General features: G+C 46.6%; 1 protein-coding gene across 1 annotated transcript in view; it reads right to left on the bottom strand.

Annotated features, from left to right (window-relative positions):
- The window catches only part of LOC139277602 (rho GTPase-activating protein 39-like), a 238507-nt gene that overhangs the window by 35958 nt on the left and 187914 nt on the right, over positions 1–14635 (bottom strand). The gene's annotated exons all lie outside the window — the stretch shown is intronic.

Raw genomic sequence — 14635 nt, 5'->3', positions numbered from 1 at the left:
GAAAGCAGGAATGGGGTACTGAAGTTGCATGTTCAGCCATGAACTCATTGAATGGCAGTGCCGGCTCGAAGGGCCGAATGGCCTACTCCTGCACCTATTTTCTATGTTTCTATGTTTCTAAGGAAGACATCCTCAACTTCGGGATACTGCCGAAGATGATGATTAGCCCTGTTGAATTGGTTTACCTCCCAAGAACTGTAAACAAGTGTAGGATTTTACACTTACAAGAGTGACTCTAGTCTACAGGCTACCAGTATCATCTTAAGGAGGCAGGATCTGTAACTCACAAGAAATAAAGCCTCTCTATTAAAACTGCACTTAGAGCTTGACATTTATAGAGCTGACTATACATTACTTCAGAAGAACTGCTCCAGTGCCACGCGAACTGATCATCCGCTTCTGCTGTTTGTAGATGAGTGGGAGAAAGAGGAATTTAGTTTAACAGGCACTGGAGTAGGTTGGGGTCATATCCATAATTGAGCTTCCCATCTTAGTTACAGTGCTGAAATCATGTTGACAAGGAGGGGAGAGGGAAAGGTCACCTTGCCTGCTCTGGGCTGCAGCAGACCAAGGGGGAGACAGAAAATAATTTAATTCTGGTGCTTGCTGAAATGAATGATAATTCTATTACAAATTATACTCGGCCGCCCGTGAGTCAGCCCCTGATTTCACAGTCTAATACATGCTCCAGCAATCTATCCTGGAAATATTTACCAACGACTACCATCCACTCCTACAGTCTGCATGGATCACTGCCAGAAGATTTATGTAACAACTTGCATTTATACAGCCCATTTAACGTAGTGAAATGTCCCAAGGTGCTTCACAGGAGCGTTATCAAACAAAATTTGACACCGACCTACATAAGGAGGTATTAGGGCAGGTGACCAAAAGTTTGGGCAAAGAGGTAGGTTTTAAGGAACATCTTAAAGCTAGAGGAGCGGTTTGCGGAGGAAATTTCAAACTTTAGGGCCTAGGCAGCCAAAAGCACAGCTCCCAATGGTGGAGCGATGAAAATCAGGGATGTGCAGGAGGCCAACTTGGAGGAGTGTATTCATGGGGATTGTGGGGCAGGAGAAAAGACAAAGCAATACGCATTAATACACGGTACAGGCCATTTTGAAGGAAATATTATAGGATAGACGTTGAGACAGCAGAAAATGAAAAAAAACTCAGAAGGTTGGCCCTGTTAGGATCAATGTTCCCTGTAATTCTTTTTGGGTCATGTGGCCCATTCAAAATTTTGCGCATGCATGTTTTTTTTCAATGTAAAAGCTGACTCACCGGCTGTGTGGGACCACTAGAGCACTGCGCAGCCACGTAGCCCAATCCCACTTTCCAGCTCTCGGTCCATAGCCCTTTAGGTTACAGCACTTCAAGTGCACATCCAGGTGCTTTTCAAATGTGATTAGAGTTTCTGCCTCTATCACCCTTTCAGGCAATGAGTTCCAGACCCCCACCACCCTCTGGGTGAAAAGAATTCTCAGCTCCCCTTTAATTCTTCTACCAATTATTATAAATCTATATCTCCTGGTTATTGACCCCTCTGCTAAGGGAAAGTCCTTCCTATCCACTCTATCTCGGCCACTCATAACTTAATACACCTCAATTAAGTCTGTTCGAAAGAAAACAAACCCAGCCTATCCAATCTTTCCTCATAGCTGAAATTCTCCAGTCCTGGCAACATCCTCCTAAATCCCATCTCGAGTGCAATCACATCTTTGCCAGTTTCAATAACCATTTCAACTGAATTACTCATCAGAGTCATGAGGCTGGAAAAGCGAATCAGCTCAAGTGTCTTTATCTCTGCGTCACCCACCTACCATCCAGCATGGTTGCTTTACTGTCGTGGGTCCAAATTCACCAATCAAAAGGGGCTGGATCATGTGCAGTTCAGAGCCAGAATTGTCCATCTTGACCTTTGCTTTGTTTTGTTTTTGCCTTGCGCACCAGTGAATCAATCAACTTATTATGCCATACCTACATTACAACAGTGCCTATACTCCAAAAGTACTTCATTGGCTGTAAAGCGCTTTGAGATGTCTGGTGGTCGAGAAAGGCACTATATAAATCGGTCTTTCTTTCATACCGCCACTTCTAACCTCAACTTTCCAGAACACTGTAAATAGAGCTCCATCAAATCCTTAGCTGGGACCCCCAACCCTTTCAACTCAAACACAACTGCCCGCTGCTCAGTTTTTGTATCTGAAATCGGGAAGAATTCTAGCCTGTGCGCTGCCAAACAGCAAAAAGCAGCATGCACTGGATGTGTGCCAACCAGAACAGAGGGGTCTGTCTTCCTGTTGTAACATTTCATTTCACTAAGCCCGGAACCATAGGAACATTCCCTCCTAAATGGCCTAGCTCCCATTTTAAGATGACGCCCTCTTTGTTTTTGATTCTCCCACCAGCGGAAATAGCTTCTCTGTATCTGCCTCTATCAAATCACTATCATTTCAAAAAGCCTCTATTAGACCGGCCCTCTTCCATTGAAACTCAGGGGAATGCATTCCACGTTTATGCAATCTGTCTTCATAATTTAACCCTTTCAGCCCCGGTATCATTCTGGTGCAGTTGCACTGTATTCCCCTCCAAGGTCAACTTATCTTCCTTGATGTGTGGTGCCTAAAACTGAACACAGGACAGCATTCCCAATGGACCCTGTCCAGTAAACTATAACACTCGGGCATCACTTCCTTACTTCTGAATTCCAACCCCACCCCCCTCGATAAATAAAGGCCAACATTCCATTCGCCTTTTTGAATACGTTTTGTACCTTACACTAGCTTTTAGTGATTTGTCTACCTGGACACCTAAATCCTTTTCTTCCTCAACAGCTCCTAGTCTCTGTCCTTTTAGAAAATATTCCGATTGGCCTTTCTTGGACCTAAAAGTGGATCCCACACTGAACTCCATCTGCTATAGTTTTGTTCACTCACTTAATCTGTCTCTGTCCCTTTGTAACTTCCTGCTCCCATCTACATAACTTACTGTGCCTCCTAACTTGGTGTGTCATCTGCAAACTTGGATATACAACTCTCTATTCCTTCATCCACGTCATTAATATACAGGGTATATGGTGAAAAGCTGAGGTCCCAGTACAGATCTCCAGGGATCACTGGCAGAAGATTTATGTAATAACTTGTCACATCTCACCAATCAGGGCATTCCCTTTATCCCCGCTCTCGGTCGCCCTCCCAACCAATTACCGATCTACGTCACAAGGAGAAGCAGGGATGGAATTTCCCTCCCATCCAAAAAGGAATGGAGTGGCCAGACAGACAGCATTACTGTAGGCTTTGCAATGAGATAATTAATGCATTACTCAAACAGGACTGCTGTGCAATTTTTAATCAGAGTTAACTCTTTAAATGCATTTATTCCAAAGACCAATAACAACGCGCATTTATATAGCACCGTTAACATAATGAAATAGAAAACAGATGGGCCACGCTGCATTTTGCATTGTATTCCCCCTAAAAGGAATATTAGCCTTTATTGCAAGGGGGGTGGAGTATAAAAGTAGGGAAGTCCTGTTACAACTCTACAGGGCGTTGATGGGACCACACCTAGAGTACTGCGTACTGTTTTACTCTCCTTATTTAAGGAGGGATATACTTGCATTGGAGGCAGTGCAGAGAAGGTTCACTAGGTTGATTCCTGGAATAAAGGGGTTGCCTTATGAGGAAAGGTTGAGCAGGTTGGAGTTTAGAAGAATGAGGTGATCTTATTGAAACATAAAAGATTTTGAGGAGAGTTGACAGGCTAGATGCTGAGAGTATGTTTCCTCTCGTGGGAGAATCTAGAACTGGGGTATAGTTTCAGAATAAGGGGCCGCCCATTTAAGACGGAGATGACGAGGAATTTCTACTCTCAGAGGGTCGTAAATCTTTGGAATTCTCTACTCCAGAGAGCTGTGGAGGCTCAGTCATTGAATCATCATCATAGGCAGTCCCTCAGAATCAAGGAAGACTTGCTTCTACTCTTAAAAATGAGTCCTTAGGTGGCTGAACTGTCCAATACATGAACCACAGTCCCTGTCACAAGTGGGACAGATAGCCGTTATTTAAGGTGGTTATATTTACGGTGGAGATAGACATATTTTTGAATTACAGGGGAATTCAAGGGCTATGGGGAACAGGCAGGAAAGTGGAGTTCAGGCCAAAATCAGATCAACCGTGATCTTATTAAATGGAGAAGCAGGCTGGAGGGGCCACATGGCCTACTCCTGCTCCTATTTCTTATGTTCTTAATGCCAGCTCACATTCTATCAGCAGCTGTGTGCCCTGGGCTTCCCCCAATGGGGCTGCACTGTTCCAACCTAAAACTAAATCAAAATCAAATACCAAATACTTTCCATTGCATAACACAGAACTGAATACAAAAAACTTACCCCCAAAAATGTAAAACGTGAAGCCGTTCAAATTTCACGTGCAACCACAGTGACCAAAATTAATTTAAGTCTCCCCACCAAAAGCCACAAGTATACAAACTGGCTAAATATCCCATCCCAACTGTGTCCATTTCCTCTGCCTGTATATTTGAGCTGCTTATTAAATGCTTTCATGTCTTCATATGCCTCAAGAGTGCAAAGCGCACGCACACACAAAACACATTTCCCAAGAGGTCTGCATTTAAGAGTGGCGTCATTTTTTGTGATCCACCCATTCCGGCTCCTTTTCTAGGAGATTAAGATTAACCTTAGCTGCACTGCTCGAGTTGAATCATTATGGCGCATATACGTGTTTCCTTAGAACCACCAAACCAAACAAAGTCAAAGTAAAAAGAGATTCCGTTACTTAGGTTACTTTCGCACCTTCCTTCTCTCACCAACAGTTGTGAAATTAACACGGTAAATCTGCAAATTAAAGTTAGGGAGTGCGATAAAGTCAGGCTCAAGTCAAAAATTCACTGCGATGATTCAAAAATTCACTGAGAAAATTTAACGGCAACTTATTTATTTGAATTGCCATATAATCCGAATTGTAAAGGAATGTATCTCTGCCCTGTTGACCATTTTTAATAATTGAAATCTGCTGCTCAGATGCAGGCTGCAAGCAGACATTTTGTCTATAATTTCCTCCAGCTGAGACTGAGAGCACGGACGTGTTGATTGGTGTAAACTCCAGGACACCACTGGTTTGGGGGACGGGGGATGGGGGAATAATGGCGGGAAGAGGGGAGGGAGAAGGAAGAATGGAAAAGCACAGTGAAAGAGAGAGAAAAAAACTCTAAACTATAAGACCTGAGGATGTCTTTGACCAACTGTTTTGAAGCTTTAAAGAAAAACAGCTGAGGAATGAGGAACTAATTGTCACCGTTCTTAAATTACAGAAAACCTTCCAGCAATAGTGGAATAATCTTAATCTCCTGTTCTGTAAAATCAGCTCCCATTTACTCTATAGGGGCAAACAACTACACAGGTACAAGTTCTTGAAGGCACCAACTCATGTTAGAATATGGTCCCATGGGATCAGTTGCACTGGACCCAAATGATCATTCTTGCTGTGTGAGCGACGGCAACTGTTGGCAGACTGCGGAGGGCACCACCGCCCAGTGTAATTCTGCCCTCACCCAACAAGCACACACACGGGACACTTGCCAACCAGGATCAGTGGTTAACGATCGAGGACAGGAAACTTGGCTGATATTTTTCGGGTCAAGTCAACCAGCACCCGAAACCAACAGCCGGGCCGAGCCGAGATCAACTCGGCAAGAGCAACCCTGGTGTGGGTGCAGTTATCGCAACAGTGAATTCAGCCACGGAGTCACCGGAGGATCTGAAGCATCAATAATAAAGCCACACCCCTCCCCTTCCTCAAGGCACACAAGGATACTGGAGCACTTACCCCAGAAACACAGCATCTCTGGGAAGGATCGAATATCTTTCAAGTACAATGAGCCCGGATCTCTGCCTGAGAAAAACATGCATGGCTTCGGGCGGGCAGGGTGGAGGGGAAGAAATGAAATCTTGCGCCAGCGCAGAATCCCATCAATCTAACAGTGCAGCTAATGAAGTCCGAAACAAACTGCACCTCAGCAATTGTCTGCGAATGAATCCTTCGCTATTTAGCATTTACACTGGAAACCACCTTTGGAGTGAGGAGACCGAATCCTCTCTGACTGCCTGGAGAACAGACCACACACGCGTAACACACACCAGTACACACGAACATGCAAGCACCCACACTCGGGCACGCAGAGCTAGCGCAAAATGACTGTATTCTCCAATTAAAAATCTGATCCAAATTACAAACCTACTGTACATCTGGGGGGGAAAACAAAAGCTGATCCAACAGATTTTTATCGTGAACTGATGAAACCGGGGACCGTCTCTTCAAATGGCCGATTGCATTAAAAACTCGTGTCCTCCCCACTGATTTTGAAAAGGTTCGAATGGATCAAAGCAGCTCTCAACTCCACTTAAAAAAAAATCGCTTTAGCATGTTGCAGCGAGGCTGACAGAGGACCTGTGCATACATGTCGAATGTCTGCTGCTTGCCTCCTGCAGTTTGCTCTTTTCCCCTCAGGCAACTCGTCACCATGTGCTTATTGCATTTTTTTTTTTTTTTAAAAGAGTTAAATTCCTTTTGATTAAATGAACTGGACTTGAAGCTGTGATAAAAGATAAACTATTTGACATGGCCCAATGAACTTTCACCATTATTCCCTCCTCTTAAAGGGGGGAGGGGTTGGGCCTGATTGCTTGAAGATAAACAGTTCCAACTGGAAACAACTTTTGAAGTTAGATTCCACCCCAAAAAATTTTATTTATTTTGGCTTTCATGATTTCAATCCTTAATTTAAACAAAACTCTGGCCTGAGAGATGCTGCAAAATGCAAATTCCGATTGCTCATTTCTTTAATTAGTTAGAGGAGCAAACTGCCAGTGTCCAAAACGACCAGTTCTGAGCTGGACGCTAGTCCACAGCCCAGACATTCAAACCCTTCTCTGCGCTAGTCTGTTTCATTGTGCATTTATTTTTTGCAGTGTGCCAATTCTAGCCTCTTGCGCATCCCCGATTTTAACCGCTTCACCATTGGCGGGCGTGCCTTCAGTTGCCTGGGTCCTAAGCTCTGGAATTCCCTCCCCAAGCCTCTTTACCTTCGCTCTCCTCCTTTATTTCCCACATTACAGGCATGCATTTATATAGCGCCTTTCACACTCCAAAAGTACTTCATTGGCTGTAAAGCAATTTGAGAGATCCAGTGGTCATGAAAGACACTATATAAATGCAAGTCTTTCTTTTAAGATGCTCCTTAAAACCTGCCTGTTTCACCTGTCCAAATCTCTCCTTATATGTCTTGCCGTCAAATTTTGTTTGATAACGCTCCTGTGAAGGGTCTTCGGACTTTAGTAGGGGATTTTAACTATTCCAATATTGATTGGGACAAATATAGTGTGAAGGGTATAGAGGGTGCGGAATTCTTAAAATGCATCCAAGAGAACTTTTTTAGTTAGTATGTAACAAGCCCAACACGAGAGGAGGCGGTTTTGGATTTAGTTTTGGGGAATGAAGCTGGGCAGGTGGAAGGGGTATCAGTGGGAGAGCATTTGGGTGCCAGTGACCATAATTCAGTCAGATTCAAATTAGTTATGGATAAGGACAAGGATAGACCAGGAATAAAAGTCCCAAATTGTGGAAAAGCTAACTTTGCTAAGTTGAGGAGTAATTTTGCCAAAGTGGACTGGAATCAGCTACTTGTAGGTAAATCAGTGTTGGAACAGTGGGAGGCATTCAAGGAGAAGATCTGGAGGGCTCAGGCCAAATATGTGGCCTTAAAGAAAAAGGTTGGGAATAACAATTCTAGAGCCCCCTGGATGTCTAGAGATTTACAGGGGAGTATAAAGAAAAAGAAAGGGAAGCTTATATCATATAGTGATGGCTAAATACTGTAGAATCTTTGGAAGCATATAGAAAGTTCAGAGGTAAAATTAAAAAGGATATTAGGAATGTTAAGAGAGAGCATGAAAAGTTCTTGGCAAGTAAAATTAAGAAAAACCCAAAGATGTTCTATAAATATATTAAGAGTAAAATGGTAACTAAAGAAAGGGTAGGGCCTATTAGAGACCATGAGGGTAATCTTTGTGTGGAGGCAGAAGATGTTGGTATGGTTCTTAATGAATACTTTGCGTCTGTTTTCACAAAGGAAAGAAAGGTGCAATGCAGATACTGCTATCAAGGAGGAGTGTGAAATTCTGGATGAAATAAATATAATGAGATGGGAGGTATTAAGGGGTTTAGCATCTTTGAAAGTAGATAAGTCCCCAGGCCTGGATGAAATGCATCTTAGGCTGTTGAGCCAAGTAAAAGAATAGCAGAGGCCTTGACCATCATGCTGGAGGACTGTTTAAGAAGGAAGAAAGGGATAGACCGAGTAATTACAGGCCTGTCAGCCTAACCTCAGTGGTGGGAAAATTATTGGAAAAAATCCTGAAAGACAGGATAAATCTACATTTAGAAAGGCAAGGATTAATTAGGGACAGTCAGCACAGATTTGTTAAAGGAAGATCGTGTTTGACTAACCTGATTGAATTTTTTGAGGAGGTAACCAAGAAGGTCGTGTGTACGATATAGTGCATATGGACTTTAGCAAAGCTTTTGATAAGGTCCCACATGGTATACTGGTCGTGAAGGTTAAAGCCCATGGGATCCAGGGCAAATTGGCAAGTTGGATCCAAAATTGGCTTAGAGGTAGGAAGCAAAGGGTAATGGTTGATGGATGTTTGTGTGACTGGGAGGATATTTCCAGTGGGGTTCCGCAGGGCTCAGTACTGAGTCCCTTGCTTTTTGTGGTATACATCAATGATCTATATTTGAATATAGGGAGTATGATTAAGAAGTTTGCAGATGACACTAAAATTGGATGTGTGGTTGATAATGAAGAGGAAAGTCATGGATTGCAGGAGGATATCAATCTACTGGTCAGTGGGCAGAGCAGTGGCAAATGGAATTTAATTTGGAGGAGTGTGAGGTAATACACTTTGGGAGGGCTAATAAGGAAAGGGTAGGCCACTTAAAAGTGTAGATGAACAAAGGAGCTTTTCCACAGATCCCTGAAAGTAGCAGGCCAGGTGGATAAAGTGGTTAAGGCGGCATACGGAATGCTTGTCTTTATTGGTCGAGACATAGAATATAAGAGCAGGGAGGTTATGCTTAAATTGTATAAAAAATTGGTTAGGCCACAGGTGGAGTACTGCGTGCAGTTCTGGTCGCCGTGTTATAGGAAGGATGTGATTGCACTCGAGAGGATGCGGAGGAGATTTACTAGGATGCTGCCTGGAATGGAGAATCTTAGCTATGAGGACAGATTGGATAGGCTGGGTTTGTTCTCATTGGAACAGAGGAGGCTGAGAGGAGACCTCATTGTGTATAAAATTTTGAGGGGCCTGGATATAGTGGATAGTAAGGGCCTATTTCCCTTGGTGGAGGGGTCAATTACGAGGGGGCATAGTTTTAAGGTGGTTGGTGGAAGGTTTAGAGGGGATTTGAGGAGAGGCTTCTTTACGCAGAGGGTTGTGGGGGTCTGGAGCTCCCTATCTGGAAGGGTGGTGGATGCAGAAACCTTCACCACCTTGGATGGCACTTGAAGTGCCATAACCTGCAGGGTTGTGGACCTGGAGCTGGTAATTGGGATTAGACTGGATAACTTCTTGTTGGCTGGCGCAGATATGATGGTAAGTACTTCAGGGAATCGAATACGGCCAAGGTGATCTCCTGGACTAGTTTCGATCGCCTGATGGGTCGGAGAGGAATTTTCCCAGATTTTTTCCACTCAATTGGCCTCTCCCAGGAGATCACATGGCTCCGGTTGGGGTGGAGTGTAAAATGTTGCGATACATGGGGTATCGCAGTTGTGGGGGGGGATTGGTTGGGCTGGATGCTCTTTACCTGTCCGCCATTGTTCATAGGTTTCTATGTAACCTTCAGGGCTGCTGACCGAGGGCCGTGTGGCCCTTTGTTGGCTGGCGCGGGCACGATGGGCCGAAACGGCCTCCTTCTGCGCTGTAGATTTCTATGTTTCTATTTTACTATGTTAAAGGCGCTGTATCAATACAAGTTTTCTTTCCTTCAGGACCTCAGGTAACAGATATCATTAAGGTGTCAGCCTTGACAGTGAATGCCGTTCGGCTACTCAACAGCTCCACAATAGGTAAGCCCTATCCTCGTGACACGTTGACATTTCCAGCAAGGATCCCTGGATAGTGATCGGGTGCAGGAATTTCCCCATGAGGATAGGGTTGTCTGTGGTGGAGCTGCTGAGTAGCCTAACGGCACTCACTGTCAAGGCCAACACCCGATTGTCATGCCTCCATCACTGCCAGGATCAGAAAGGAAGACTGACTTGCATTTATATAGCGCCTTTCACACCTGCCAGATGTCCCAAAGCGTTTTACAACCAATGAAGTACTTTTGGAGTGCAGTCACTGTTGTAATGTGGGAAACGCGGCAGCGCAGCTAGCTCCCACAAACAGCAATGTGATAATGACCAGATCAACTGTTTTTGTTATATTGATTGAGGGATAAATATTGGACAGGACACCGGGGATAACTCCCCATGCTCTTCTTCGAAATAGTGCCATGGGATCTTTGCATCCACCCGAGAGGGTAGACGGGACCTCGATTTAATGTCTCATCCAAAAGACGGCACCTCCGACAGTGAAGTGCTCCTCAGCACTGCACTGCAGTGTCAGCCTAGATTTTTGTGCTCAAGTCCCTGGAGTGGGATTTGAACCTACAATCTTCTGACTCTGAGGCAAGTGTGCTACCCACTGAGCCACAGCAGATACAGGAACCGGAGCTGGGACTTCCCCATGTGATAACATTGCGATCAGAATACTCCCCAAGATGCCATAAGACTGGCTGGTTTAAGAATTGAAAGATCACAAGAGGCCACAGTAATGAGCATTTATTGTGAGGGTGGGATTAAGGCTCGGGGCAGAATTACAGGGAGCATTACTCAATGTCTGAGCCATGATCTGGGAGCACTCGATGAAAACACTGGTTACAGAGGGAGGAAAAGTGCTGTGCTCAATTCCCCAGCAGGGACATCGTTCATCAGTAAAATTCACACCCCTCCCCCATAATACAACTCCGATTCTACAGCTACTGTATTGAATCATTAAAAAAAATATATATAAACTAGCGTTTTTTAAATTCATAACCTTCATTGCCTGTTCCCTGGACAGACATTCCTTCTCCCTTGCACTCCACCCGCTCCGTAACTCCTGCCAAACACTGCCACCGTCACTTGCAAGTCTCCACATCTACTCACCTGGGCCAGAGGGGAGAGAATCTGTTGTGAAATTCTCCCGTCGACATTTGCAGATTTCAGTCTGGTGAGATTTCTCTGCAAGCAGCCCTACAAGACGCAAGCTGTAATATGCATCAAAATTCCTTCTACAATCCAAGGTGAAACCCTCTATTCAGCTCTCTCCGCAGAGATTAGCAAATTGTGCTGCGGCCATGCCACACAATTGTGAGTCAGTCACTCGAATCTACTACTTTTTTTTATTCGGGAGGGCAGGTTTTAACTAAAGAGTCGAGGAGGACAAAAGAGAAGCAAGCCCGGCCGTACAAAGAAACAAACTCCCATAATACGAACACCAGCAGATAGGCCCTGTCCAAATTAGACATGCGTTTGTTGTCCCCTCCCTCGCATTTTCCACCCAGCAATACAACGCACACTGGACTATAAGGCAGGGGATGGATGGGCCACTTTGGGGCCACTTTGCAGCCGCGCAGAACAAGAATACAGCAGCCTGGCGTCAGGAAACTGCAGAAAATGCTTTTCCTTTCTCGTTTCCCCCCCCCCCTCCTCATTCGAAAAATTAAACTCCCCTGGCAGCAAACACAGAATTGATTTGGTACAGAGCTGAAGGATTATCAGGACTGCTGAGCCGACAAGTGTGCTGCCTCTGCTCGCACTAAACATTTTGCTGATCGCCTTCCCCTTAACTCTTTTCACCTCCCCCCTCAAAAAAAAAACCCTGACATGACAGGAATAAAACATTTGAAATTATGCATCAGGGTAACTTCAGCTGGGAAAAAAAACACTCGAACACAGGCGACATTTCTCTCATTTCTAGTTTTAAGCTCTGATTCATTTTGTTATTTCACCAATACAGGGAAAACAAGTTTCAATGCCATTCCACTGAAGAGCCATTCGTTTGCAAAGGTTATTAGCACAGCCTTTTGTCATCAAATGAGGTCATACTACTTGGTACTGCTGACGAATGCAGAGCAGAGAATTGAAATGAGAGTTTATCAAATAAAAACAAAATGGCAAAGAAAAAATAAATCGCTTGCATTTCTACAGTACCTTTCACAACAACAACTTGTATTTATATAGCACCTTTAATGTTGGGAAACATCCCAAGGCGTTTCACAGGGGCATTATGAGCTATAAAAAGATTGACACCGAGCCGCACAAGGAGAAATTAGCGCAGGCGCTTGGTCAATGAAGTAGGTTTCAAGGAGCGTCTTGAAGGAGGAAAGAGAGGTAGAGAGGTTTAGTGAGGGAGTTCCAGAGCTTCGGCCTAAGCAACAGAAGGCACGGCCACCGATGGCCGAGTGATTATAATCAGGGCTGCCCAAGAGGGCAGAATTAGAGGAGCGCAGACATCTCGGGGCGGGTTTGTGGGGCTGGAGGAGATTGCAGAGATAGGGAGGGGAGAGGCCATGGAGGGATTTGAAAACAAGGAGGAGAATTTTGAAATCGAGACGTTGCTTAACCGACCTCAGGATGTCCCTCAGTGCTTTACAGCCAATTAATTACTTCTGAAATGTAGTCACCGATGTTTCCTTTAAGCGGCGCGGCTGTGCAGCGTTCGGCCGCTCCCGCTCAGCTGGCTCACCGGCTTTTAAACAGGAAAAATCGCGAACGATCGGTATTTTGAATGGTCCGCGCGCCCCCCAAAAATTCTAAAGAACATTGGTGGTCGCTGTTGTAATGTAGGAAATGCGGCAGCTGCTTTCTGCACAGCAAGCTCCCTCAAACAGCAATGACGTAAGTGAACAGATAATCTGCAGGTTGCGGGATAAATATCGGCCAGGGAGAAGTCCCCTGCTCTTCTCTGAAACAGTGCCATGGGATCTTTTACATGCACCTGACATGGCTCAGGTTTAACCATCTGAAAAACGGTACAAATAAAAAGCAGGCATGTCAGCACTTGAGAAAAGATAGGCATCCATCTTCAGAACCAGCACCTGTTGTGCATTTCCAGCATTTTCTACTTCCATTACGGTTTGACAGTTTTTTTTTCTGTATATCTAAAATAACATCACGGGTAAATGGGCATAACAGAGCTGCTTGATATTGGGTCACCATTGACTGTGACCAATTTTCAAGCTGCTAATCAATATGGAACTTTTTCCTCCCTAAAATTGTGAGGGGGTAAATTTGCGAACGTCGCTTTGGAGCACTTAACTATCTCACAGATTTTTTTTTGTAATCACTCGCACTCTGATTCTCTCGCTATTCAGATTAAAAGTTTCAACTGCTCCCACAGTCTCCCCCGCCCCACTCTCCCCCACCCCCCCACCCCCCCCCCACTCTCCCCCACCCCACTCTCCCCCCCCGCCCCCCCCACCCCACTCTCCCCCCCCCACCCCACTCTCCCCCGCCCCCCCCACCCCACTCTCCCCCGCCCCCCGCCCCAACCCCACTCTCCCCCCCCCACCCCACTCTCCCCCACCCCCGCCCCCCCCACCCCACTCTCCCCCCACCCCCCACCCCACTCTCCCCCACCCCCGCCCCCCCGCCCCACTCTCCCCCACCCCCGCCCCCCCGCCCCACTCTCCCCCGCCCCCCCACCCCACTCTCCCCCCCCGCCCCCCCCACCCCACTCTCCCCCGCCCCCCCCACCCCACTCTCCCCCGCCCCAACCCCACTCTCCCCCCCCCCCCACCCCAACCCCACTCTCCCCCCCCCCCACCCCAACCCCACTCTCCCCCCCCCCCACCCCAACCCCACTCTCCCCCCCCCCCACCCCAACCCCACTCTCCCCCCCCCCCACCCCAACCCCACTCTCCCCCCCCCCCACCCCAACCCCACTCCCCCCCCCCCCCCACCCCAACCCCACTCTCCCCCCCCCCCCCACCCCAACCCCACTCTCCCCCCCCCCCCACCCCACTCTCCCCCACCCCCACCCCCACCCCACTCTCCCCCACCCCCGCCCCCCCCACCCACTCTCCCCCCCCACCCCACCCCACTCTCCCCCGCCCCCCATCCCACTCTCCCCCCCCCCCCCACCCCAACCCCACTCTCCCCCCCCCCACCCCACCCCACTCTCCCCCGCCCCCCACCCCACTCTCCCCCACCCCCCCAACACCTCAAATTAAAAATTCTCAGCCTCGTGTTTAAATCCATCATGGCCTCGCCCGTCCCGATCTCTGCAACCTCCCCCAGCCGTACAGCCCAAGCCCCGAATCCTCTGTCCCCTTGTAGATCCCTATCTTCACTCCACCATTGGCAGTTGTGCCTTCAGCCATCTTGGCGCCAAGCTCTGGAATTCCCTTTGCCTCTCTACCTCTTAAAACCCACAGGTATTTATTTGGTCACCTTGGCCAATATCAGCATCTATGGTTTGGCACCAATTTATGTCTGATTACGCCTCTGATGCATCTTGGGA

The sequence above is a fragment of the Pristiophorus japonicus genome, chromosome 12 (genome assembly GCF_044704955.1).
Source record: "Pristiophorus japonicus isolate sPriJap1 chromosome 12, sPriJap1.hap1, whole genome shotgun sequence".
Lineage (NCBI taxonomy): Eukaryota > Metazoa > Chordata > Chondrichthyes > Pristiophoridae > Pristiophorus > Pristiophorus japonicus.
The sequence above is the reverse complement of the archived record's forward strand: the minus strand, read 5'-3'. Positions and strand labels throughout refer to the sequence as shown.